General features: G+C 43.6%; 1 pseudogene; it reads left to right on the top strand.

Annotated features, from left to right (window-relative positions):
* The first annotated feature begins 22,284 nt into the window (after positions 1-22,284).
* Positions 22,285-23,254, top strand: LOC132226614 (dnaJ homolog subfamily A member 1-like; annotated as a pseudogene).
* The last annotated feature ends 3,204 nt before the right edge of the window (positions 23,255-26,458 follow it).

Raw genomic sequence — 26,458 nt, 5'->3', positions numbered from 1 at the left:
TTTGCTTTTCTAAAGACTGACAGTCTACTTAATAATCTGTTCAGTTGATGGGTTAAAGTGGTGAAATTGTGGGTTATTTCCCCCCTCGTTTCTATTATTATAATAATGTTTGTGGAGTAAATAGCTTTTTAAAATTCTGTTCTAGAATTCTGCCAGGGATAATTGTCAAGCTGACTGGCTTATAGTTTTTATAATATGCCCTTTTCCCCCTTCATGAGAATCAGGACAACTTTGTTCTTCTCTTGTCTGCCAACAGTTCTTCTATTCTCCATGCTTGTTCAGAAATTATTGACAATGGTTCTGGGACTTCTTTGCGCAACCTGGGATGTGATTTGTCTAAGTCTGGATATTTGAATTTATTAAGGGGGGAGGGGGAGAAGAGAAGGACACCACACTCGTTTCTAGCCCAGGCTTTGCCATTTACTATCTTAGTGAGCATGAGCATGTTTTTATTTTATTTTAGCTTAAATTTCCCCTTCTGTGAAATAAGGCATTTGGACCGGATGAAGTTGAAGGACCTTTCAAAGTCTGATGTCTATGTTTCAAGTAATCTAACATTTTTCATTTATCTTGGCTTTCAGTTTCCTCTCAATAAAATTTGTTCTACCCTTTTAAAATTTTGAAGATATGTTTTGGTTTAGAATCCAAACACTATGTGGCCCTCTCAGGTACATACCTTCTCTCCCTTCAGAGGGACCTAGTCGCTCTCCCATGTGTATTTTGCTCTGTCCTTTTGCTGAGGTCCCTGCTCTAGGTGGAATGTCATCCCTCTCAGTCAGATTGCGATTCTTTTGCACTCCCAGACACTTTGTGCTCCTTTCTCTAAATTTCTGATGCATTCAGTGCAGATCATCTGACACTTAATCACAGTAATCCCTGCGGCATTGGGTGTGTTCTTGCATTGTATTGTTATTGATTTACACTTCCAGGGACCTCCCTCCTGCCCTCTTCCCCTCCCCTTGTTGAGCACTGTCTGTCCAGGGGATCTCAATAAACTCTGGTCGGATATTAAATGAATTCTAAGCCATTATCAGCTTTTCCTACTCAGAACATTGAGGTAATTGTCTAATCCATGCAAGTTTGTTTTTCTCCTTTGGAGTCATAAAAAGATGAGCGCAGGCAGCTTAATACTAGAAAGCACTTGTTTTTTTAATTATGGTTTAATAAAAAAAATCAGTGTCTATATGAATAAGACTGAATCTATTTTTTAAAATATCTTAGAAGTAACAATGTGGCTATGAAATAGCAGTCTGCTCTATGATTAATGAAAATCATTCTTCCATTTACCCTTTCAGGGGATTTGTTTTTGTTGATTTTTTTATAGAAAGCATTTCATTTTAAGACAAATAAATTTGAGAATATAATTGATAATGAAGTCAAAACTATCTCACTTTTCTCCCTGTGCTAGCACAGATATGAGATGTGAGACCCCAGATTCAAGATCTGTGACTTAGAGGGCAAGATCATTGTAGATGAATTGAAGCAAGAAGTTACCAGTACCAGCAGCAAGGCAGAGCCACCCAGTGTGCCTCTCTGGCCTGGCCTGCTGATGGCCAGACTCTCCTTGCCCGGTACATAGACAACCTGATGACAGTGTGGCAGGTGACCATCAGCACCTGCTAGAAATTACGGCAGAGCTTTAGAAACAAAACACTGATCTTCTGACTCGTAAAGAGGAAAAAAAATGAGAGGTGAGGAAAATTGCCAAATGCACAACATTACTAATTGGTTCGGGATCAAGTGTGACTCACGAAGCCTATCACATGCTAATTTAACCTTTCCTGTATTGGCCAACGCCTCCTAAAGCTTTGGGTTGGAGGCCAGGTTCATATCTTGCCTAATAAATGGCATAGTTACATTTCTTTGTAATGGAGAAACTGCTTTTGTTTGTCCTGCATCCTAGCGGGTATGCACAAGCCAACAGGGGTTGTATAAATATGTTAGCACGTGGAAAGGGAGAGTTGGCCTTTCCCCCCAACATTTGTGAAACATTTGTTCATAGTAAGTTATAAGTTATAATGAGTAATCTTAACGGAATAGTTCGGAATCACAGCACTGCCATGAAAGTACTATAGGAGTGAGAAAAGTCTTACGATGAGCTTGTAACAGAAGAAAGTCTTCCCCCAAATGAGCTACTCGTAAGCTCACAAAGCAGGCAGAAATGAGCCCAGGTAAGGAGGCATTCGTGCAGGCAAACATGCACTGAGGATCTCTATGAACCAGACCCTTTCGGGGCATAGGCGTTCGGAAGGTGGAGACAGAAAAGATACATAGACGTTGGTCACAAGAAGTTCACGGTCTTGAAGGAGAGACCACCCAATAAACAGATGACAACAGTGGTATGAGAAGCACTATAACATTGATTTGTGTGTCCACTGTGGCCGGGGGCCTAGGAGAATGAGAAGGAAGGGATTGTCTTTGTTCCTGCACAGCCCTCGAAAACACTCACCCCTCACCCTGCTGAAACTTCCCACAGGTGAGAGAAGAGGCTCACTAACTTCTCCAGCGATCACTGCCAATGCCTTGGAGTAGTCTTCGATCACCAGGAAAAAACCGTGAACCAAGAGGCCGAATCACACGCTGTTATTATGAAGGTTGCAAACTAGCAAATCACTTCCAGGCGTCCAAGGCAGTGTTTATAGAGGGAGCTCTTTCACAGCCCTGATTGGGGTGATAAGCACAGATTCGCCAGGCAGATATAAGTAAAGACAGTGCTTTTAGTAAGCTCATAATAAATGGGAGTGTTTATAACTGTTAAGCATAATGATAACACTGGAACTCCCTACAGGAAAGCCAAAGTAGAAGTGTGTAAAGAAACAGCCCGGCTACACGCATTGCTGGCGTGAGAACATAAACTCCTGCACCCCAGTCCTTTGAACTAACAGTCATCCAGAAATTGCACCTAAGCGCACTATCTAACCTTGTTATTTCGAGTCAAGGAAGTATTTTCCTTGGGAAATCCTATGCCTGTGAAGCCAACCTTATCCTTCACATGCCTGAATGCCTGACCCCCAACCTCACTGCCCCCAGCCTTCATCCGGTAGTAAACTCCCAGCCAGCCCTTTGCCAGGACAACTTCTCCCCTCTTCAGGCCTGGTCTCTCTGATGAGAGGGAAGGGTTTGGGGGGGACCTCCTTTCCTCCCCACTCCCCTGCTGAAGCCCTCAGTGAAAAGGGAGAGAGCACCCCCTCCTTCTACCTGAGAAAATGGAGGCCTAGGGAGTCTAGTCACTTGTCTAAGGTCACACTTCAAATAAGGGCCTCTGCAAACCTGGAGCAGGAATTGTGACCTGGGGCTATTTGTGAGCCTCTGAGCTGTCCACACATCCTGCCTCCCACCAACAAGAGGCCGGGCCTCCATTTCCATCTGTGCTTCCTCCCACCCACAGAGGTTCTCAATGCGCTAAGGAATGAGGAGGTGGTCCAAGTTCCCTTGGTACTGGGGCATCATTGCCCCAGGAGAAAAAGGGATGGGGTGGAAGATTTCCCAAATATCTTCCTACTGGGAAACCCCTTACCACAATGAAGGGAGATGGGGTAGGTCAAGGTTAGGCAGGCATTCGAAAAAAAATACTCATCAAATACCGTCAGAGGATTCCAACAGGGTTGAAATACGTGTTCTGTGGAGCAGATTGGGAATGGGACCCCGGATCTGTCCTTTACCAGCTCCTGGACTTGGACCCATGAATGTCGTCAAGCTTCCCTTTCTGCATCTATGAAATGGGAGCAGTAAAGACTTTCCTCATCAATTTGTTTTGAAGATTAAGTCTGATAATGCATATCAAGCATGTGGCCCAGTGACCTGCATATTTCAAGTACTCAATAATATCTGCTTTATTACATGAAAATGACACCCTAACCGGTTTGGCTCAGTGGATAGAGCATCAGCCTGCGGACTCAAGGGTCCCAAGTTCGATTCTGGTCAAGGGCATGTATCTTGGTTGCGGGCACATTCCCAGTGGGGAGTGTGCAGGAGGCAGCTGATCGATGTTTCTCTCTCATCGGTGTTTCTAACTCTCTATCCCTCTCCCTTCCTTTCTGTAAAAAATCAATAAAATATATTTTTTAAAAAGAAAATGACTTTGCCTTAAGTGGAGAGGTGGTTTCTTTAAACTTTAATTTCTGCACTTTAATATATTGATTAATAACATTTTAATGTATTAATAAAAACATGTATCTTTGTAATATTAAAAAACCTAGAAGGTTTTCCAGAGTAAAAATTTTCACTGGCGCTTTCTCTCTGAAGGCTTAATGAGACCTTTTCTAAGAGCACAGGAGGAATAAATAGTAGGAGAGGAGGCACGAGTCTATTCTCTTCACCTGTGGCTAAAGTTTTGGGCTCTGAGAGTCCCCGAAGGCCTTTGCAGGATGCCACTAGGAGCATGGGTTAGGATCCAAAGTGTGATGCTTTGTTATTCCCCAACATGCAGGTTCCAGCCCTGAGTCTCCTCCTCCAAGAGGAAACTCCTGGACTTCTCATGTTGAGTAGAACCTTCTTAGAACACTCTGCAGAGACACACATTTACATCCAGACTTGGAGGCATGTGGGAAAGGAAATAAGAAAGGGAATGAGGAAAGCAGCATCTACGTGTCCTGCTTTACGTTCTCTCCTCCCAGCTTTGGGAGCTCCACCCAGGCAGACCTGGGGGATTTTTAGGACACCATGCATCTCACTTGCCATTTCCTTATTGTGTATAATCTTGCCCAGGCGGCTATGGGACAAGTGAAAGGTCTTGAAATGTCCTTCCACCGCCCCCTGGAACTTCCAGGTATGCTACAAGGAAGTGTAGGCAGAAATCCGCTGAGAATCCTGTAAGCCACACCACAGCCCCTGCCTCTCTGGGCTCTCGCCCTCTCCATGGCCCCTCTTCTGATGTCATCCTAGAACTCCCTTAAATGTTTTGCTTGGTCCTCAGAGGTATTATATGGTTTTTCACTTCTTTAATCACACCTTAAGCCCCTGCAACTGGGCATCTGCCCAACTTCCTCTATTGTAACTGTCCCCTAGAAAGCCAGTGACCTCCTTCTTAAATCTGGTGACTTTACTAAGCCATCACTCCCCCACCCCCTTGGCCTTCATGAAGCTGATGATCTAGCTGATGGTTCCTTCCTTCAGGAAATACTCTCCAGTGCATGTTCAGTTGTCTTTACTTCTTTGGGCAAGAAAGTAGGTATGAACTGACAATTGAAGCAATGATCTTTTTCTGTCTTTGCTGCCTCCCCAACCCAACCAACAACACATATGCACACATACTCCTAGGGTGTCCTGTGGAACCACTGCCTGACCTGTTCCTGCCTCTCTCTCTCTCTCTCTCTCTCTCTCTCTCTCTCTCTCTCTCTCAATTAATCCAATCTTATTTTTTTGGGCACTGGCTGTGATGACAACTCCCACAGGCTTTATTTCTAATTGAGGCTCTCAGGTCTACTCTGTCTCATTGTTTAAAAGGTGCCTTGCCCTAGCTGGTTTGGCTCAGTGGATAGAGCATGGGCCTGCGGACTGAAGGGTCCCAGGTTCAATTCTGTCAAGGGCACATGCCTGGGTTTGGGGCTCATTCTCCAGAAGGGGGCGTGCAGGAGGCAGCTGATTAATGATTCTCTCTCATCATTGATGTTTCTATCTCCCTCTCCCTTCCTCTCTGAAATAAAAATATAAAAAATAAAAATGCCTCCACTTGGTGTCCTCTCAGATTCAATTACTAGAACTACCCATATCTACCCCTTACCAACCTCCCTATGGGCCTTTGGACCTGTATCTCTGAGTTTTCTCTTTCTTGCCCGCTCCATTTTTAGCTAGCTGATGAGATCTGCTACAGTTATAAGTTTCTGTCACTCCATGTGCTACCTACCTCGCCTTCATACCATTACCATGGATGAGCTGGCCCTGCTCCTTACAAATGCCACTGTCTCTACATATTCACTAGATCCCATCTGACAAATTCACTTAGACATCCTCACCTCTATTGAGGCAAGAATACAGAGAGAGAGAGAGAGAGAAGAGAGAACCTCTTCTAACCTCACTTCCTCCTCCAGCCACCATCCCATTTCTCCTCTTCTCTACACAGCAAAACTCCTTTAAATAGTGGTTTATACTCACAGTCTCCAATCTCTCTTTGCCACATTCCCTAGTTAGGATTTCATAGCAGCCTCTCCTCCCATCCCCTCCACTACTGCTAAGACGTTCTTATCAAGGTCACCAGAGACCTCTTCATTGTTACAACCTATGGCCATTCCTAAGTCCTCATCATGCTGGCCCCTCAGCAGCACTGGACAGACTGGATCACCTCATTCTTTAATTTACTTCCTTCACTTGGCTTCTTTGCATTTTCCTTCTTTCTTCCTGGACACTTCTCAGTTTCCTTTGCTGATTTTATCTTATTCCCCACTTCCTAACGTCAGGATGGCCAGGGCCCAGTCCTGGCACCTCTCCTCGTTTCTAAACACTCTCTTTTCCTTGGTGACTCATCCAGTCTATGGTTTTAAGTATAATCAATACACTTATGATGCCTCACTAATAATTACATGTGTACATACCAATTGCCTATTCACAATCTCTGGTATCCTTATAGTAACAGTGTTTAATAGGCATCTGAATGTATCCAAGACAATTCCTAGTCTTGATACCAAAACCCATTCTTCCCACACAGCCTTCCCAACCTCAGTTAATGGCATTCTTCTGGTTGTTCAGGGTAGAATCTTACAGTCCTACCTTTCCCTCTCCTCTCAGGCTCCATTTTGATCCTTCTGCAAATCCTGTTCTCTTTACCTTCAAAATATGTACACAATATAACCACATTTCACCATTTCCAAGGCCACTTCCTTAGTCCACCACCATGTAACAGTCACCTAACTGGGCTCCCTGCTTCTACCCTTGCTGCCTATAGTCTGTTCTCAACAGAGCTCTCAGGGTGATCCTGTTAAGTGCAAGTCTGATCATGTCACTTCCCTGCCTCCCATGACAATCAGAGCAAAAATCAAAGTGCTTACAATGGCCTGCATGTCCCTCCATGGTCTAGGGCTCCATTGCCTGTCCCACCCGCATTTCCAACTGCTCTCTCCCTTGCCTACACCACTGCAGCCATGCTGGTCTTTGCTCCAGCTCAGACATGCTAAGCATGGTGCCACCTCAAGGCCTGCACTTGCTCTTCCCTCTGCCTGAATGCTCTTCCCTAAATATGTACATGGCTTACTTCCTCACTTCCTTCAGGTCTGTAAATATCACCTTCCCAGTGAAGAGGCTTCAACAATTCTATTTAAATATCCCTTTCTAGTCTCAAAGCTCCCTAACAGGGATTACCTGGTTTGACACATTTTTTCCCATAGCCTTATCACCACCAAAATCTCAATATCTCTCTCTCTCTCTCTCTCTCTCTCTCTCTCTCTCTCTCTCTCTCTCTCTCTCCATATATCCCAGTGCATGGATTCTTGCACCAGTGGGATCCCTTGGCTGGCCTGTGCCCTCCTGCAATCCGGGACCCCTCTGGATGTCAGATAGCTGGTTTTGGGCCCAATCCCCGCAGGCCCGATCCAGATAGGAGGGAGCCCAATCCTGTGTGTTGAACATCTGTCCCCTCCCTGGTGGTCAATGTACATCATTGCGACCAGGTGATCGGTCTTTCAGTCACTTAGGCATATATATATATATATATATATATATATATATATATATATATATATCCTATCTAATAAAAGAGAAACATGGTAATTGGCGTACGACCGCTACCCTTCCCATTGGCTAATCAGCGAGATATGCAAATTAACTGCCAGCCAAGATGGCAGCTGGCAGCCAGGCAGCTTAAAGCAAACATGAATGAGGTTTGCTTGCTTCAGTGATGGAGGACTCCAACGTTCCCTGCCTGCCTTGCCGGCCACTGAGCTGGCAGTTTGAAACATTGTAAAAAATATAGAAGCTAAACAAAACCCCAGAAACCTGCTTTCAGAGAGCCGGGATCTCAGAGCTGGAGTTGATACAGAGTTTCAATTATAGAACCCAAACAAACCAGATACCTGCTTTCAGCAGCAGAGGCCTCAGAGCTGGAGCCAGAGCTAAAGCTGGCCCAGAATAAAAAAAGAAAAAACAAAAGAAAAAAAGGAGCGGTTGGGAGCTTCAGTCACCCGCCAGCCTGAAAACAGCCCTCAGCCCCTCACCCAGACTGGCCAGGCACCCCAGTGGGGACCCCCACCCTGAAGGGTGTGTGACCAGCTGCAAATAGCCATCATCCCCTCACCCAGGCTGGCCAGGCACCGCAGTGGGGACCCCTACCCTGACCCAGGACACCCTTCAGGGCAAACCAGCCAGCCCCACCCATGCACCAGGCCTCTATGCTATATAGTAAAAGGATGCTATATAGTAAAAGGGTAATATGCCTCCCAGCACCGGGATCAGCGGAGCCGCGAGGCCTCCGGGCACCGGGATCAGCGTGACGGGGCAGCGCCCAAACCCCCTGATCGGCCCTGCTCTGTGTGTGACAGGGTGCGGCGCCCCAACCTCCCCCGCCCCCCCCACGGGCACTGCTCTGTGTGTGACAGGGTAGAGCCATAACCTCACCATCGACCCTGCCCTGAGTGTGAGAGTGGCGGTGCCCCAGCCCCCTGATCGGCCCTGCTCTGTGGGTGATAGAGGGTGGCGCCCCAACCCCGCCCCCCCCGCCACGGGCCCTGCTCTGTGTGTGACGGGATAGAGCCATAACCTCCCCATTGGCCCTGCTCTGTGAGTGACAGGGGGCAGCGCCCCAACCCCTGATTGGCCCTGCTCTGTGCGTGACAGGGGGTGGCGCCGCAACCTCCCCATCGACCCTGCCTTGAGTGTGACAGGGGGCGGTGCCCCAATCCCCCAATTGGCCCTACCCAGAGTAGACTGAGGGTGGCATTGCAACCTCCCGATCTGCCCTGCTCTGTGCATGACAGGGGGTGGCGCCTCAACTCCCCAATCGGCCCTGCTCTGAGCCCGACCAGGGGCTGCACCTAGGGATTGGGCCTGCCCTCTGCCACCCAGGAGCAGGCCTAAGCCAGCAGGGGTTTATCTCCCGAGGGGTCCCAGACTGCGAGAGGGCACAGGCCGGGCTGAGGCACCCCCCCTTCCCCCCCCGAGTGCACAAATTTTTGTGCACCGGGCCTCTAGTATATATATATATATATATATATATATATATATATATATATATAAATAAAATATTATATTATTTATATACTAGAGGCCCGATGCACGAAATTCATACAAGGGGCACAGCCCTCACAGCTACAGCAGCTTGCCTCGGCCTTGCAGCCCCTGCTTTGTCCAGAAGGTCATTCGGAAGGATGGCTGGTCTAATTAGCATATTATGCATTTATTATTCTAGATATATTCTTTTTTATTTAGTTTTCACTTTCTTATTATTTCTTTTAATCATCTGTCTTTCCCTACTAAAATGTAAGCTTTATGATGGCAAGGATTTTTGTTTGTCTTGTTCACTTTCAAATCCTCATTGTAATGTGTCAGACATGTAGTGGACACATAATAAGTATATATCGAATGACTGACTCAATGAATAGCTTCCTCCCTTCAAAATGACATTTAGATTCCTCCTCTAACTTCATTCTTACTACTGGCCCTGGTTTAGGACTTACCTCCCCAGGTCTGTATTACTATAATATTCTGTGCATTAGTATCCTTATAGTAACAGAACAAGACTAAGAGACAGGTTTCCTGATTCCCAGCCTATGGTCAATCCAGCTTTATGTATTTTTAATGATCTATTAGAAGTGTCCAGCCACAATGGCTGGCTTAGCTGGGGATTCTGGGAGAGCATGGGCTTTGATCATGCCTGAGACTCCTATTCAAAGAGTCATAGGAAGAAACGCTGTTGCCCATCCTTAGAGGTTTTAAGGTCTGAAATTACATTATTGTTAGACTCTGTGGTTTAAGAAACATAGTACAAAAAGTGAGCACATTAGCGGGAATGTAAGACAAGCTCAATAAAATAAGCACATTCTTTTTAGAACCTCTTGAGTTTCTAGGAGCCCCGTTTCTATGGGAATAATAAGGCTGAATTGAGTGTAAGAGACATATCTATGCTTTTCATAACCTTTGCTCCCTTCTCTTCCATATGGCAGAGGACATTCTCTCTAAAACCAGGAAAAACAATGGTGCAGCAGCATGGCCTCAGGCACTGAAAACTCCAATACCTAGCAGGACCAAGCAGAGACTACAAAGGAAGGAAGAAGTGGGGATATGGAAACTAGAGAGGGATGGAAAGGGATCATCAGTACTCAGCTTGGTCAATGGTTGCCATGGGGGGAATTGTTGGATCCAGAGATTTTTTAAGAAACTGGAAATCTGAAATTTGATATAAAATCTCCTAAATTGAAATGTTGGCAATATATTCAAATTGTTTTAAATGTTGTTTGGTCCAAAAAATCCAACTTTGGGCTGAGTAGTTTTGTGAGTAGATTACCTACCAAAGCATGAAGAGAAGAGTCATACTGACTGAACCCGGCTCTGGGCTCTCTACCTTTTGGATCACGAACAAAATTATTTCAAGTTACTTAACCTAAGCTTCATTTTTCCATCTCTAAAATCAGGAAAGTGTTTCCTGGATTGACATGACGGTTAAGTGAAATAATGTAGTTGGTACTCAATATTAATTTCCCTTCTTCCTTTAATCTCTGCCTTCTCCTCTCTTTCTCATTGCACAATAAACTGGAAAGAAACAGCTCCTCTACATCCTTACTTGAAATAAATTAAGCAATATTTTTAATCATTTCTCATGTTTTTCTAGGAAAGCTGACCAGGAGAGTTGAGCCTAAATGCACAATACCAGTTACTTGTCAGACCTTATTTGCATCTGTGACAGGAAACATGCCTGAAGAGGTTTTGTTGTTGTCCTGTTTTTGTTGTGGTTGTTGTTTTATTTTTTAAAGGATATGAAGACAGAGGCTTATTAAAGAAACATTTTTCCCCGAATTAAATTCTAACAGTACAGTTTCCTGCGATTCTGACTGGGAAGCAAAGGGAAGACCAGAGCCAGCAGAGGAAGCCCTCCAGCACTCCCAGGTTTTCAAAGAGCCTTCACGAAAGTGGAAAGGAGAGGCCCCGAACCAGAGAAGAAAAGCAAAGACTGTCAGAGGCATGTAGTCATAGTGTTAGCAAGGCTGGGCTCAGAATGAGTTGAGACTTGCAACAAGTGCTCAGTAACAGCAAAAAGAGCTTTGTGCAACCACATTCTGAGCAGAAGGAATAGGGAAGGGCCAGCGCCAGTGCGTGGGGCAGATGGTGTAATGCTAGCAGACGACAGATGCCAAGCAGAATTATTCAACTCCTACCTAGCTTCCGTCTTCGCCATCTCCAGGAAGGATCTCCAAACTGGAAAGGGTGGTATAAACAAGGTAAAGAGAAAATTGCAGCCCTAGTTGTGAAGCTCCTTAGAAAATGAATGACTTGTCTCTAAATAAGCTCAGGTCTCCAGGCCCTGACAAATTACATCCTCAGGACTAAAAGAACTTGTAGATTTAATCACAGAACCGTTGTCAGCAATCTCTCAGAAATCTCAGGAGTGATGCCAAAGGATTAGTATGGGCAAACTGTCCGAGTTGTCAAAGGGGGAATAGGTAGGTTCTGGAACGTTTGCACTGTTGAGTTTAACTTTGGTCTCCAGCAAACTCTCACTTGAGTTATTGAAGAGTTAGATTGTAATCGCTTCAAAAAGGAAGTGGTAATCTCAAGAAGCCAGCACAAATTCATGTAACACAAACCACGTCATACAAACAACATTTTATACATTTTTTCTCTTTTGAAAGGGTACCAAAACTGACCAGACGGACCCAGAGGTAGGGAATCTTTCAGCAGGGCTTTTAACAAAGTTTCTCATGGTAACATGAAGAGATTAGGACTAGATGATCTACCTCCGGGTAAAGGCACAGCTGGGAAAAGCACTGTATCCAGAACACACTGAATGACTGAGCCAAGACACACAAGGGAGGTACACAGAACAAGAAGCCGCTGGTCCTTGTCTGGGGACCTGTTCTGTTAAAAATCTTTCAATGATATGAAAGACTTGACAATACATAAATGTGGCAGGACACAAAGTGAAGAAGTATGAGTAATAGGCTGCCCGACAGAAACAGGATATGGTTTGCCTGAACAAGGAACCAAAATAAACACAATGGAATTTAATGAGGGAAAGTGAAAGTTTTTCATTCTGATTCTTACAAAACAACTCAGTCATTCAAACCATTGACAATAGTCAATGTGAAAAAGTCTGAAGATTTTTAGTTAACAGAAAGCTCAATGTGAGTCAAAAATTCTGACATTGCTACAAAAAAATAGCATTAATGTTTGGTAGACAGTATGGAGGGAAGCTCAATGGTCATACCGAGGGTGGCGGGGGTCCATCATCCTGCCTGCATCAGGGCATCGAGGTTGGTTCTAGGCACCATGTTTCTCCTTCATATTAAGCTTTGTGGGCCTTTGTATTTTTTTAATTATAAAAACAAAATATGTTCATTGTAGAAATATTAGAAGTATAGCAAAATAAAAAGAAGAAAACAAAAATTACATTTTTGTACGTGTTCTTTTAAGTCTTTTTGTGTGAGATGGAGGCATATAGAGGGAAGTATTAAAAATGTGGCTTATATAGTTTATACTCTTTAAAAAAATCAACATTATATTCTGACTTATTTGTCCAGTTCATTACATGTTCTTTGAAAACACAGTTTTAATAGTTACACAACCTACTATCATATGGCTATGCCTTAATTTGTTTCAATCGACTGACCCCCGAATATTTAGGTTGTTTCCATTTAGAAGTGGTGGCAGGAAGGTGGCATCAGACTTTAAAAGGGAGATTGACAAAGTAGTGAGCCTTCCAGGGAGGCCAGCCAGTGTAGTGAAGGGCCTTAGAAATCATGTTGTGAGGGGCAGTTAAAACACTGGGGCTGTTTATCCCAGGGAGGCAGCTGAGCGCCCTGATAGCTGTTTTCAAAGCCTTGACGAGCTGTCAGAGGGGAAAGGGAGTGAATTAGTGTTGTGTTCCTTCAGAAGGTTGAACTGAGACAAAACGGAAAGAACTTGGAGGGAGTCTGATTTCAGGGCTATTTATAATGATTCCTGCGGTCCACCATGGCTGAGATGCGCGACGAGGGAGTAGCACCTCCACCGTGGGAAGCATTCAGGCGGAGACAGGGTGGCCACCTAGGGCAGGCATTTGTAAAGAGGATTCCTCCACGGAGTGGGAGATTGAAATAATAACCTCAAAGATGCCTTCCAACGGGAAGATTTGCTGCCCTTCTTTGACCTTGTTCACATGAAGAATTTACGGCAGGTAAAGAGCAAAGAAGTCCATGTCATTAATTTTACTGCTAGAGTACATTGTATAGCTCAGAGACACAATATACATCTTGGTGCTTGGTATTGGCTCACGACTACATAGTCAACAAAGCATTTTCATATAGGCCTTATAATTTAATCTTGTAACAGCTTTGTGAAGTAGATATTGTCATTATTTCACTTTTAGAGGTTGAAAATTGAGACCTACAGCGTTAAAGTGACAAAGCCCAGTCCTCCAGCTCATTTCCTGCACTTCCTACAACAGTGTGCCTCTCTCCTGGTGTGAGTCCCATGTGCTCTTCCCTGGGCTGCCACCCGGGCCCTTTGTCCTTTACACTGTTTGTGTTTAGTCTCTCTGCGGCTAGGTTTTCTAAATCCTTTAGGGCCGGACTGAATGTTATTTTTCATTCATATCCCATCTTCTTGCTACTAATGCTCTCTCTAAAATGCAGCTTTCATCATGCCAGCCTGTTTAGAATTTTTAACTTCCCATTATCTTCACAGTGACTCTTAACCCAGTTCTGAGGGAGCTGGGGAGAGGAGAGTGGTGTGCATGTCATTATCTTAAATGCTCACCAAAGGAAAGAAAGAATATATATATATATGAAAGAGGGAGAGAGAGAGAGAGAGAGAGAGAGAGAGAGAGAGAAACACAATAGGCTGCCTTCCATATATGCCCTTACTGGGGATCCAACCTCAACCCAAGTATGTATTCCTGACCAGGAATCAAACTCCAAACCTTTGGTGTATGGAATGATGTTTCCACCAACTGAACCACCCAGCCAGGGCTCCAAATATTTTCATCACCCCAAAATAAAATCCCATACCATCAAGCAGTTACTACCCATTCCTCCTTGGCACCAGCCCCTGGCAACCACCAATCTGCTTTCTGTTTCTATAGAATTGCATATTCTGGATATTCCATGTACATGGAATCATACAATATTCCATATTCCGTGACCTTTTGTGTCTGGCTTCTTTCACTTACCATGATGTATTTTAGGTTCATGCACATTGAAGCATGTAGCAAAACTTCATTCCTTTTAGTAGCTGAATAATAATTCTGGTATTTTTATAAAGGTTAACAAATGGGTTCTAGAAAGGGCACTGGACTCAATAAAGAGAAACCTGGCTCTACAAATACATGTCCATTATTCTGAACCTCAGTTTTCTCATCGGTAAATTAAACCTTAACAATACTAACCCAAATTACCTTGCAGAATGCCTGGGAGATACGGTAGACATAATTATAAATAATAATACATTTTCCAAATATAACTATTTGAAACTATTAATAAGAACTATTAATCAATGTCTCATGTGTATATTCTTTCTCTTCAACTACATTTTAAGTTCCTTGGAGATAACAACTATGTTATACCCATTTCTACCCTCACAACACTTAGAATTATACCTATCACTTATTAGCTGTGTATGTACATATGCTATTCTTTCTGTCAGGTTGGCCCTCCTGCCACACTTTTAATCTTCAAGACCTTGATCAAAAGTAATTTCAGTTGGGAAGTTGGCTCCAGATTCTAGAGGCTAAGATATTTGTTTCTTCTTTGTGCAATGCACTCAATGCATGTGAACTGGGGGGATTAGTGAATGAATCATATGGTGTGCAATATTGAGAAGATACACAGTACCTATGGTTTACTGATTCCATGGTCAATTTTTGTTTAAGTATCTTCTCTGAGCGACTGTAATGTAGTATATTTACTCAGTTCATTTAGAAATAAAGGGAGAGCAGTGGACACAGTTTATCCATGAAGTTTGTCTTATATCTTGGCCATTAAGCTAACTATGCATGAAGCCAGCAAGAAGCCCAATATGCCTTTTGTAAACGCATGGCTTCTACAACCAGTAAGGCAAAAATGATTAGGGACAACTGTCTCATTTCCTCCCTCAACTTCATTGTAGTCTTTTAAAAAGAGAAGAGATGTTACCATGGACTTTATTCTTTTCTTTTCAGAAAAGTTAAAAATATGGAAAAACACTTAACTACTTCAAGCTCTGGCATGTTTAAGTGCTTTAACATCTATAAAAATCCAATCAAATCTTTTTATTTATTATGATTCTATCTCAGAAAAGGCTTCCTTCTTTTGGCCTCTTTTTGACAAGGAAAAGATAATTTATCAAGGAAAATAGAAGCAAATGGCATGTTTTCTGAGCAAAAATATTTACCTAATTGTCCAAGTTTTGGGGAATCCTTCAGGATACTATTTCTCCCTCAGGAACAGAATGCAGGCTTTGCGACATGGAAGAAACAAAAAGGGATTCAGTCTTGTGGGAGTTACTTGTTCTTTCTATCCCCCAGCTCAGTTACAAGGCTATGGCTGAAACAGAAATTCAACTGAGCAGCATTTTTATTCTAAAAACATCTAAAATTCATCTCAAATCTGTATCTATTCTGGGGAGAGAAACTAAATCTATTCTAACAAGTAATTAAACAAACAAACAAAAAAATCCCCTAAAACCACAGCCTCTTCTGGCGCCTGTCTACACCCTCTTCCTCGCCGAACCCCTCCCCAAAGCCAAGCCAGTGTGACCTCCTCACACAGCCACACTCACCTGACCCAGCTATGGTCACCAAAGAGCTCCTTCTGTCGACATAGGGGATGTGGTGGGCAAAAGCCACATATAACAACAGGGGTAAGAGAACTGAAAAGAATTAAAACTGTGAGATTATTTTCTTCCTAGTGATTCAGGGCCGGGGGGGGGGGGGGGGGCGGGAGCCTAACATTTTTCTCCAAATCGCTATCTTCCTCCATATTCCTAATACAGTCTCAAAGCTTTATTCATTTATTCATTTAACAGAAAGCCATTAACTACATCCTCTGCTCTCTGCTGTATTTCCTATAGATATAGACTTTGAATCCACGGTGGGCCCTTATAAAGGATTTAGAGTTTAGATAGTTTAGAATTCTGAGTCAATTTCAATGTCTACAGAAAGAACCCAAAGTTGACAAATTGTCTTCTCTCCTTGTGTGACCAGCCATCACACAGTACTTGAGAGACTGTGGTACATTCCAGAGAAGGGAATAAGGGAGAGGGACATGGGGATATTTGTTTTACAGAAAGTATCTGGAAGTATATTTTAGCTTATTGTATTAATCTTTTATTCTAAGCAACTGTGAATTTTTGAAGAAACAAACAAAAAGTAGCCAGTTAGAGAAAGAGGTACTGCACAAAGAAAAGGTATCAGTCACAGCTCTTGGACACACGATTGTGGTACGTTTAGCTCCATTTCATTTCAAATCACATCTATGAGCGTCTGCTAGGTGCTCGGTACTGTGTGAGTTCTAGAGCAGTGCTGTCTAATAGAATATAAGGCAGCCACATATATAATTTTAAAGTTTCTAGCAGCCACATTACCATTAGGAAGAAATTGGTGAATGGAATGTGGTCTGGCCCTCGGGCATCTTACCCCACCCACCATTCCCACTCCCTCCCATGAACCTTAGCCTCCTTGAGGTTCTAGGGCAAGCATGGCGAACTCATGGCTGACCCACAGGCCACATGTGGCCCACAATGAATATTTTTTGCAGCCCAGCCAATATAGCAGTATGTAAGAAAGGTTTTAATAAAAATTTCGTAACTTAATTTTTACAATATCCTATATACATAATTGTTAACAAGGAACTACAACATTCGCTAATGACTGATGGCTCTCATCATGTTGCATTCATTTCCCTTAGGACCCTAAGCCACCTTATGCGCAGGCACACCATTTCTCTCCACTAATGCTAGCAGCGAATATTTTAGCAGCCCATTGCCACGTCATTAGTCTTGGACTGACTTGTTTGGTGTGTGCAACAGGAAATATTTCACTTTTGGAAAACAAGAAAAATAGGTTTATTTGCATTACACTTACTAATGTATGCAGTTATTCAGTGTCTGGTAAATTAATGTTCAAGAAAAAAATAATATTTTTTATTAAAATGTTCTATTATTTTATGTTAGCAATTACTCATTTATTTCAGCCCTTGGTATTCAGCATGTCTCTATCGAAATAAACCTACGTTTTTATGAAAATTGAAGCTTTTTTTTTTCCCGGCCCACAAAAACTTAAACCTTGTTTATTAGGCCTGTGTTAGCCTTGGAGTTCGACATGCTTGCTCTAGGGTAGTTTCTTCTCCCTGGGGGCGTCCATGCTCAGATGTCTCTGCCTGGAGGCTCCTCCCCTGTCTCTGTCACAATTCCTTGCCATTGGTAAAGAGTCATAAATGCTGGCTGATAGGAGCTGGATGTGTATTCAATATTTAGGAGTGTTTGCACTTTATGAAAAGTAATAATATTTTCATCCAATCGTAAAGAATGGAATCCAAATGGTAGAATTTTGGACTTCAAGAGGACTTTCATCTGGATTGTGTAGGTTGTTTCTGACATGGAGCTTGAAGCCAAGGGGTGGAGTGGAACTGTCAACCCACTATGCACCCTCTGCACCAAGCCATGCTCCCTGGCACAGAGCTGTGTCCCCTGAAGGAAGGAATGACTTCTCTAATTTTCACCAAGCCACTGTGACAGCCAATGGCAGCTTTGTGGCTGAAAGAGCTCTTGTGGTCGGGAAAGAGGCCTTGTCGGCCCCTCTGAAAACATGTCTTACAGGGGTGCCTCTAACACTGTCATTGGATAAGTTCTGTTGAACTAGAATGTGCCTATTTGTGTATTTACAATAATTTCTAGGTCTTGACTATGAGATCCTTACAGGAGGAAACAGAAAAAAGAAATATCAATCATGTCAATAAATCTTATTTTGGGCTCAATGTAGATCACCTCCCTCCCCCTCAAGACTCTAGTTCCCGGGCATTCAGCTGCAGTTTCCGTGGCAGCGGAAGTTGTGGGCTTCTGTCTCATACTCTCTCAGATGTGAGCCTTACTGAGAATTAGGGGAGAATAGTTCCAACCAAATGTGGGAGCCTCTGGAGAAAGGTCTCAGGGAGGTGGCCTTTGGAGACCACCATCCTGGGGTGACAAAACCTCCTTACAATATCACCCCCACTCGATAAACTCACACCATTTGTTTTTCTTAAATCCTATGCTTTAGGTAACATTGGGAAACTTCCCAACTATCCCCTAGCCTTCTCCCTTCCCTTCTTCCTCCTTCCATATGATAATAGCAATCAACCACTAAATGATGTCGTTGGTGCATACTGCATTCCAGCAGTGACAGAGGAAGGCCTGGCCAGTCTCTGGTCCCACGGAGCTTAACTCGGTTCTCTGCACTAGTTTCTCCCAACAGAAGAGTTTAGGTCTGAGGTGGTCCCCAGGTATTTGATGTTCAGAGTTCCACCATTCCTGGTGCCCCATTCAGGTTCCTAAATGCTAAAGAGTTTAGTGAGGTTCCCTAACGATATATGAAGGAGAACAAAGTGCCCATCTCCACATGCACAAATGAAGCCATTTCTTTCCTGTGTTCTCTTACTACTTGTTCAGTACAGTAAGTCTTCACTCCACATTGTCCATAGGTTCTTGGAAACCGTGGCTGCAAGCAAGCTCATGTGTAACGAAACCAATTTTACCTAGGCTGATTGATAGCATAAGACAAGTTCCCGTGGCATAATTCTGGTCACAAAAACATAACCAAACTTCTAAATAAAGGCCCCAAACACTTTTTAATATTAAACATGGAAATAAATGTGACCTATAATACATTTAAAAAAGATGAATTGAAAACTAAAAAAGTGAGCGAATTCTTTTCCAACCCACTTATTCCAGTTCAGGTTCACGGGTGGCAGGAGCTTAGGGAGCAAGGCAGGGACCACCCTGGACAGGACTCCTTTCCATTGCAGGGGCACTCACTCACCCACACTCACTCAGACTGGGACAATGGAGGCACCCAATTAACCTAGCGTGCACATCTTTGGGATGTGGGAGGAAACCAGGGTCCTCGGAGAAAACCTATCCAGACATGGGGAGAAGGTGCAAACTCCACGTAGACGGTGGCTCCAGCCAGGAACTGATTATTTTTTTCATCAGTGTTATAAAGAAACAATATTGAACAAAATGACATTATTTGAAGACCTGCTTTGCATTCAGATTTCCTAAACACCAAATCAGGCTGACCTTTAGGACAGGGCCCTAGCCCCACGTCACCTTATCAAACTTCTCCAGCCCTCAGTTGTTGAGCATACCATTCAGGTTTTAACTTTCCCTCATCAAGGTTTTTATACCATCTGTAGCCTCACATGTATTTATCATCAGATATTTGTTGAGCACCTGTATTAATTTTGCAGTGAGTCTGGATAAGCATAATCCCCACCATTGATAAAATGATGGGCCAGTGGGGGAGACAAACAAGTATGTAAATTGTTTTGCTCAGGATGATAAGAGCCATGATAAGTCCTATAGAAAAACAGAAAACATAGCCACTAACTTGAGCTGATGACAACTAGGGAGATGTCATGGAGGAGATTATTTTTAAACTGAATTGTAGAAAGTGAATAGAAATTAACCATATAGGGAAGTGAGGGAAGACAATTCTAGGCAGAAGGAACAGAGTGTATAAAGTGCCAGGAAGGCGTGCTGGGTCTCCATCCTATAAAGTGATAGACATGATTCCTTCAGTACCGTTAGTCCCTATTTGAAAACCTGGGAATTAAAGACGCAACCTAGTTGTACCCCTTAGTTCCCCACCCACCACACACACACACTGAACATGCAATGGTGGGACAGGCACAGGATAATTGCTATAGACACTCATTCTAAAAGGGGTACCAGAGGGGGCATACAGCAACCCTGAAACTTGAGAGCCCACATGTGGTCAGTTCTTTGATTAGAGATCAAACCCTGGGAATTATTCACAGAGGCTCTGGGTTCTACTCTCTGTATCATTCTTCCTTTTCCATAAAAGGTAATCTGAATTTGCCATTTGTGACTGGTTCATTTTTTTCAGACTATTTTCAGCCTATAAAGTCTGGGAATTCAAAGACTTTAAAAAATTTTTTAATTGATTTTTAGAGAGAGTGAAGAGAATCATTGGTTTGTTATTATACTCATTTATGCATTCACTGGTTGCTTCTCGTATGTCCCCTGACTGGGGATCAAACCCACAGGCTTGGTGTATCTGGATGATGCTCTAACCAACTGAGCTACCCGGCCAGGGCATTCTCTTAAAGCTTTTGAGAGCCTCCTATGAATCATACTGTGGTTCATGCCATTAGAAAAAAAGCCACATCTATAAATCTCTCTCTTTTTCTTAATCCTCACCCAAGGACATGCTTAGAGAGAGGAAGGGTGAGAGAGAGAAGCATCAATGTAAGAGAGAAAACATTGATCAGTTGCCTTCTGTATACTCCGCCTGGGGATCAAATCCACAAGCCGCTATGTACCCTGACCAGGAATGAACCTGCAACCCTTCCTTACACATGACAACGCTCAACCAGCTGAGCCACTGTGGCCGGGCTACAAATCTCTTTATGATAAATCACCATCTATCTTGGGCTTCTGCTGAAGCTGCCAAGGATTCTTAAAAGTCCTGGATTTTTTGTTTTTGTTTTGACTGAACAGTTCTCTAAGACATTACTTGAAACCTTTCCACAGTCTTAGCAAATAATTTTATAATCATAATTTGTTTCATCTTTACACCATGTTTTCCTTAATTTCCTAAATTTTACTTTTCTCCAGAAACCATTCTTAATGCAACATTGCTTTCCATCTGGAGAAGCAGGGTATTTACAAACTCAGCAGATTCTCTCTCCTTCATATGTAACTTTTTTTTTCTTGAGCTTATTGCTCTCCCTTCCCATTTCAATGTCAGCGGGAAAAATAAGCCAGGGTGACCTGTAGCCCTGCCTGGGAACCTCCTTAGCTAGATCACCCATTGCTTGGGGTACATTTTCTATTTGCCACATTATTGCAGGCAGGAGTGTTGCTAAACTTTCTGTCACTGCATAGCGGAACCTCTTCTCTCTAATTGCCAGTAACGTTTTCCTCACTTCTCTGTAATCCTGGACCAATAGCCTTCTCAAAGACATTGGCTTCTACTGACAGTTTCTTTGAGACCCTTTAAATTTTTACTAATAATCTTCTCAAGGTCCTTCCAGCTTCTGTCCTCTACTGTCCCAACGCCACTCTCATATTTGAATGTGTCTTGTTACAGCAGCACCCAACTTGTCTCTCACCTTCACACCCACTTTGGACTTCCTTGTCTATCTACATCTCCTGTGACTGCCCATCAAGCCCGTCTGGTCTCCATTACACAGTGGGTAAACGATTTTCTTCCAAGATTGGCTCCCCGGAGGAGCTGTCTTGGCAAAGGGCTGAAAGATGGGGTTAGTGAAAGATTTTATTTGATGCTATTGTTGGGAACAAACAAATAAATAAACAAACAAAAAAACTTTTCAGGACAACAAATATTTCACCTGGAGGAAAGTATCAAAATTCTATAAGAAACATTTTTAATTCTCTGTTTCAAACAAAATACAGAGAGTGAGATCCATTTCTAACATTTGAGGAGACAGAGGAAAAAGCGTAAGGTTACATTTATGCTAGGCTAATGTGGCTTATTATTGTTTCACTTTTATTTTTTAAATAGCATTAGCTTGACAATGGAGCGAGTGCATGGCATAGTGGGAAAGGCTGTAGGCTGAGGACTCACACAGACCTGGGCCAGTTTCATAACCAGCAGCTTCTTCATTTCTAAAGTGGGACTATGATTACCCCCAAAGGTTGATATGAGATTAGAGGAAATGTAATGGATGTGAAATCGCCAAGCAGAACATTATCATGTGATAAATAAGCTGCTTTGAACTTGTTAATATGGAAATCACAAAAATGACTCCTTATGTTTCCTCTGAAGTCTCCACTTGTCTTTCCGAAATGTCTGAATCAGGAGTCATGCTCCCATTCCCTGCAGTGGCTGGGAAGGAGCAGGGGGAAGGGCAACTTCTCTCTTGTTCTCTTAAGAATTATGTTCTCCACAGCAATGTGCTCTCTCCTGCTCCTCCTCACGGGCCTCAGCCTGCTCACTGCCTGTCAAAAATGGTGAAAGAAACCACTTACTATGATGTTTTGGGGGTCAAATCCAGGAAGCATTGAAAAAGGCTTACGGGAAGCTGGCCTTGAAGTACCACCTTGATAAGACTCTAAATGAAGGAGAGAAGTTTAATCAGATTTCTCAAGCTTACAAAATGCTCTTTGGTGTAAAGAAGGGGGTATTGTATGACAAAAGAAAACAGGCAATTAAAGAAGATGGAGCAGGTGGTGGCTTTGGCTCCCCCAGTGGACATCTTTGGGAGGAGAAGGGAGGATGCAGAGAGAAAGGAGAGGTAAAAATGTTGTTCATCAGTAATCTTAGAAGGTGTACATAGTAGTGCAACAAGAAAAATAGCTCTGCCAAAGAACCAATGAACATGGTATGTGACAAATATAAAGCTAGAGGTAATAAGAAAGGAGCAGTAGAGTGCCATTCCAATTGCCGAGGTACTGGAATGCAAATGAGAATTCATCAGATCTGACCTGGAATGGTTCGGCCAGTTCAGTCTGTGTGCATGGAGTGCCAGAGCCATGAGGAATGAATCTGTCCAAAAGGTAGATGTAAAAGGGGCAATGGAAGGAAGATAGTTTGAGAGAAGATTCTAGAAGTTCATATTGACAAAGGCATGAAAGGTGGCTACAAGATAACATTCTGTGGTGAAGGAGACCAAGAACCAAGCCTGGAGCCAGGAGACAATATCATTGTTTAGGTCAAAAGGATCATGTTGTTTTCACTCCACCAGGAGAAGACCTTTTCATGAGTATGGACATACAGCTGGTTAAAGAATTGTGTAACTTCCAAAAGCCAATAGCTACTTTTGACAACCAAACCATAGTCATCACCTCTCATCCAGGTCAGAGTGTCAAGCACGGAGATACCAAGTGTGTGCTAAATGAAGGCATGCCAATTTATCGTAGACCACATACAAATGGTCACCTAATCATTGAATTTTGGGAAAACTTTCCTGAACTATAAAAGTGCCCAAAAAAGTAGATTCTCTTCCATTCTAAAAAAAAAAAAAAAATCTCAAATTTAGGAGTATGCAGTGAAAATGTCCAGGGGGCACATTAAATCTATTACCAATGGGCTGTTATTTCAGGGAAGAAACCAGACCAATTTAATTTTATTTCTGCCTTAAATTCACCCAAATCTCCCTCACCCTGCCTCCCAGAAAGTCCTTCAATTCTTTCTCCCAAGCAGCCCTTAAGGCAAGAGTCTGGAAGCCAGTTCATCCTCTACTGTGCTGCAAGCTGGGAAAAGCATAGAATTGGAAAAAAGCAAGAATAAAGAAGGTGAAAATGAGATTTGGAGGAGAAGGATCTTTAGGATATTGGAGAAGAGCAGTTGTCAGGAGCCATGGTGCTGTATGTATGTGAGAGGAAGGTATGAGGAGGAGACTTGAACAAAACCAGAGACGCAAGGAGAGAGAGAGTTTGAATGAGAGGAGTTTGGAGTGCCCTTTCAGGAGCTGAGCTATGAAGGAATGAACAGGAGGAGGGATTTATTAAACTTGCTAGAATTCTGGGAGGCATCCTCTCCTCGCTTTTCCCATGCCTTGCTCTTTAGGTGACTCACCTTTTTACATAATCTGTATTCTTTGCCCCTGTCCTGCTTAGCTTGGGCCAGGTTGTCTCTTGCCCTGGAGATAATAATAACCTTCTAACTAACTGGTCTCTCTACTCACACCCCTGCCCACCAGTCTATTTATCTCACAACCAGAGTGATCTCTCTTTAATCTGATCTTATCCCCGACCCACCCCACACTTCAAACATTTCAGTAGATTCCTGTACCTTCAATATCAAGCCTGAACTCCTCATTGTGGCTTATCAGGCCTTCTGTGACCTGGCCCCCGCCCACCTCTTGGCCTCACCTCTCTCGCATTCTCTGCTCCAGCCTCTCCAGGCAGCCTGTCATTCCCAGAGCCTTGCTGTTGTTCTGGCTCTCACAGTCTTTTCTCTTTCATCAATGCAACTTCCATGCTTTGAACATGCTTATTCCTCTTTATGCCAAATCCTTACCCCTTCTCCTCCACCTAACTCCCATATGGTTTTCATGTATCAGCTCAGCCACTCTCTCCTTGAATCCTTCCTTACTATTGCCAGCCAGACACACATACCACAATCTCTCACCCACCCCGACCCGAAGCAGGCCCCAGCTCTGTGCTTATTTCTGTATTGGTACTTATCTCAGCACCAGTTGGTCTCAGACGCTGGAAAGAGAACTGCTTCAGGGCAGAGACCCTCCCTTAGTAGCATCTAGAATGCTTTGCATGGTTTCTGGAAAGTCACTGTAGAAGGTGTTCCACCATGTTGACTGAATGAATGAATGAACTGATCAATGGTCACTGGTGGCAAAGAAAAGATACTCAGAAAGGACCCAGGTAGGGAAAGAGGTCTGGGGATGAAGAGAAGGATGATAAAATATAGAAAAGAAAACAAAGTGTTTGGATAAAAGAAACACATTTACTTTTGCTGGGTGGGTATCTGCTATTTTAGGGAAGAAAAAGCTCCACATCCAAGCAGAATGTTGGGTTCTTTCTGCTGCATCTGAAGGAAGAATGGGGATGGGATGGGATGGGGATTGCAGACCCTGTAATCAGGGGGAATCACCTGCCTCTCCCTCCAGGTGCCCATCTCCTGCCCCTCCAGCTGTCTAATGTCTTTCCCTTGCCACTAACTCTGTCCCTGTCATTTCCTTCACCACATCCCCAAACCATCACACACACACACCCTTCCAGGGACAAGCTCTCCGTCTCTCACTCCAGTGTCCCACTTTCTTCCTTCACACCCACCCGCCTTATTTCACATGCTCCCCCCACCCCCCAGCCCAACTACCCAAAGTCATCCATTTGGCCATGTCCTGGGAGCTCAGGCTATTGTTCATTCATTTGTCCAATTCCCCCACCAAGGCACGTGCCTCCACCTTTCAGCTTCCTAACGCTTACCAAGGACTTACAGCAGTTCTCAACCTGTGAGTCACGACCCCTTCGGGGGGTGGAATGACCCTTTCACAGGGGTCGCCTAAGACCATCGGAAAACACATATATTAAATACATATTGTTTTTGTGATTAATCACTATGCTTTAATTATGTTCAATTTGTAACAATGAAATTGGGGGTCACCACAACATGAGGAACTGTATTAAAGGGTCCCGGCAATAGGAAGGTTGAGAACCACTGTTTAAGACAATCAGAATATGAATGGGCAACCATTTTTTAAAACCTCCAAGGCACTAAATTGCATCTGTGCAAGATACCACTTTGATGAAGACTTCTCTAATGTTGCAAGGCATGGCCTGGAGCTGAAGATGAATGCCCCTGCTTGTGGAGGGTCAGTTACTCAGGGGGTTTTATCCGCCTAGGCAGAGTAGGAAAGGTAAGGGAGAACCAGATCAAGGGAAACCATTCCCCTACCAGCAGCCTCCCATCCTCTCTCCTTTGGTGCAAACACTGTCCACGGAGCCAGAGCACCACGGTTTATTTTCATCTGTTTATTTTGCAATTAACATAGAGAAGGAGCCTCTTTTTGATGCGCTAGTTCAGGGGTTCAAAGCGTCTAGCCACCTTGACCCCTTCACCAGCCTCCGACGTCGCAGTGGGGCTGCCCGACTGGGAAAGATTTATACTTATTTTTATATAATGGAAAACTCATTGCCGGACATCGAGTTACTCACTTTGATTTGTTTTCTTTGGAAGAAGCGGCCGGCGGCGGCGGCTGCAGCGCCCCAAGCTGGGTCATTAATATGGCAGCAACAGCAACAAAGACCTTTACAGCCGCTGCCTGTAAACCGTGGATAAAGTTCAAGCATTTATTCTGTTTGAGGCCTCCCAGTGTCTATAAAAGCCCAGCACGATTATATGATCAGTGTCAAGACCCACTTTCCCCTCTTTGTGCTCCGGGATGCATTTCCTTGCCCTGTCCCTCCGTGTTGCCACCGCAGCTGCTCTGGCTTTAATAGCAGCCCAAGCCACACACTATTGGAGTGTTCCTTGGGCTTTGTTTTAAACATGGTTTTTGCTTGTGTTAACTACCGCCTGGCTCTCTGACACCCATGAATGGGGCTATGCAGGGCTGTCAATCAACAACAATAATAATGCCATCTGGGTTTGAATAATACTAATGAGAAGAAGAAGAAGAGGGATACTGTGTATTAACATAGCACCTTTGTCCCAGAAGCT

Source organism: Myotis daubentonii, chromosome 2, assembly GCF_963259705.1.
Source record: "Myotis daubentonii chromosome 2, mMyoDau2.1, whole genome shotgun sequence".
NCBI lineage: Eukaryota > Metazoa > Chordata > Mammalia > Chiroptera > Vespertilionidae > Myotis > Myotis daubentonii.
This window is presented reverse-complemented; position numbering and strand designations above follow the sequence as displayed.